Raw genomic sequence first — 2,559 nt, 5'->3', positions numbered from 1 at the left:
GGTGGGGGGGGGGGGGAGGGGGGGGACGGACGGAGAGTCCCCAGGAGATGGGGGCGGGGTGTACGCATGCGCGAGGAATTTCCTTCATCTACTCTATATGCATCTAGATTGTGGAAGGGGGCAGATCCTGAAAAGCCACAGGAACACCAACAGAAGGACTGAGTGGCAGAGCGGGGAGAGACCACAGAAAGGAGAGCAGGGCGGAGGGTGGGGAGCGCCTTTCTCCGGGGGCGGTGCAGGGCGGCGGAGGGCGAGGGGAAAGGGGACAGGAGCCCAGAGACCAGGGCCTGAGGGCCAGCGAGGGTGGGAGAGAAAAGCTGCCCTGGGAAGCCAGCGGAAGAGAGGAGAGAGCCAGACCCCCGCTGCCTGCCCCAGAGACAGCAAGGGGCCGGTGGCCAGGGCTGAAGCAGAGAACAGAGGGCTGGGAGGGCCCCAGACTGAGCTGGGGGTGCTCAGAGCGGGGATGGGGGAGTTGGGGGGCACCAAGAGACAACCCGGGGTGCAGGGGGTTGGGGGAGGCCTGTCCCTTGCCCCAGCAGCCCCAGCAGCCAGGGTCCACCGGGACTGGCACGGGTAGGGTTAATGTGGGGGGTCGGTGGAGTGAGAAGACGGCAGCGGGAGAGGGCGGGCGGGGAGAGGAGAGCTTGAAAGGACGTCCAGGCCAGAAGCCGGGCATGGGCTCCCTGCCCCACCCATCTGGGGCCCAAGGCTGAGCCCTGAGGGGAAGGGCGGGGCCCTAGCCTCCAGAGGAGGCTCCGATCCAGGGTTCTGCTGCGCCTTCCAGCTCACCTCCTGGCCAGGGGCCTTAGCAGCCGCTGCCCAGCAGCCTCCTGCGGTGCCCAGGTGACACGCGCCACGAGTCCCTGGGACGTGATGGCCCCTCACGCCTCCCTCCTCCTGACCCCGGCACAGAGCCACAAAGACGGGGTAGAAGCCAGGTCCTGAGTTGAGCCAAGGTCCCGCACAGCTGGGCGTGTGGGCACGTGCCAGCCAGGAGTGGGCCCACTGTCATTCAGCAGCCTGCCAGCTCCGGCCCCCATGGGCGTGCCAGCTGCGGGGAGAGCTCCGAGGACGCCCCTGGGCCCTTATCTTGGGAATACAGACAGGAAGGTCAGGCCAGGCTTGGGGACAGGGCCGTTTCCTCTGAACCCTGGTATCGGCGGCAGTGTCTGCGGCGGGTGAGGGGCAGACGGCCCACAGCTGGAGGCGCAGCGCGTGGGAGCCCAGGCTCCAGGCTCCTCCGCACTCCTCATCTGCCTGCCCTGCCCCAGAGGGGGTTCTCTGGGGACGTAGGACTCAGGCACTTACCGCAGCGAAGGGCAGCAGCAGAGGCGTCCCCCGGGGCAGTGGTGACGGGCACAGGATGGCTGTGGGGGGCATTGTCCTGAGTAGGAGGGAGACAGGCAAGGCTTGGTTCCATTCACACTCAACCCCGGGGGAGGAGGGAGGCCAGGGGGGCCGAGGCCTGGCAGCCGAGCTCCACCACAGCTGGCAGCTTTGTCAATAGTGGCCCGGCCAAGGCAGCCCTGCCTCCACACCAACAATGTCCCCTCTGTCCAGAGGCCCAGGCCAGGGACCCGCTATCTGGTGTTCCTATCCCCATCCAGGCTGTTCTGACCAGGGGGCTCCCTGCCACTCCCCACCCACAGAGAGACACCCCCTGGGATCTGGGGACAAAGGGACAGGGCTTCCTTCAGCCAGAAAAATGAGACCCACACAACCAGTCCCCCACTCCCGCCCCGTGCGAGCCAGCGTGCTCCTCCCCGTGTCCCCCCGGGGTCCCTGTGAAGGGCGCAGAGTGGGCCACGGAGCCCCCCTGCGAGGGCCAGGGCCCTGCGCCCCTGCGTAGCCGGCCTCACCCTCGGTAGCCTTGGCGCCTTGCTGGAGGCGAGTCCTGACCTCAATGCCTGCCTTTGTCCAGGCGGGGGGCAGGGGAGAGACTGGCCAAGGCAGCCCGCCTGGGAGACCCTCTCCCCTCACGCCCCCCCACCCCCAGGGACTGGCAAAGTCGTGCCAGGTACAGTCTGGTGCCAGCGGAGGTGCTTCTGGAGGGGGCTGAGGCATAGAGGATGCACAGGAGGGGTTGGGAACCCAGCCCTTAGCTTCAGACTTGGCAACTGGTCGCAGGCTATCCCCCTCCCGCTCGCTCGGGGAAATACCATCCCAGGATGGGTCTGGATCTCCCCCTTCACGTGTGGGGTGGGGAAGGGAGTGGCAGCTGGCGGCCGGCTTCTCTGCCTCCCTCAGAGGGCACCGTCCGCACACCAAGGCGGCAGGGCTCAGGCCGTGACCCGAGGTGTGGGAACAGGTGTGTTTGAGTCAGGCTCCCCGTTTCCTCCACGGGGTGCGGTAGCAGCAGGCAGGCTCCAGGGTGAGGTGACAGCCGCAGGGCTCGCTGCCACCTGGCTGGGCCAGTTGGGTGGCTGTAGGAGAGGGGAGCCAGGCGGGCCGCTTCCCTACCCCGTGCCCTGCCCCGTGGCCAGAGGCGCCAGCTCTTGCATTTGGGGGCAGCAGCTGCAGCCCTACCTCCCAGCGCCAGGGCCACCCCTTGGCCGGGGT

Source organism: Lipotes vexillifer, unplaced genomic scaffold, assembly GCF_000442215.2.
Source record: "Lipotes vexillifer unplaced genomic scaffold, Lipotes_vexillifer_v1.1 scaffold899, whole genome shotgun sequence".
In the NCBI taxonomy this organism is placed as follows: Eukaryota; Metazoa; Chordata; class Mammalia; order Artiodactyla; family Lipotidae; genus Lipotes; species Lipotes vexillifer.
Note: the sequence above shows the minus strand (reverse complement) of the source record.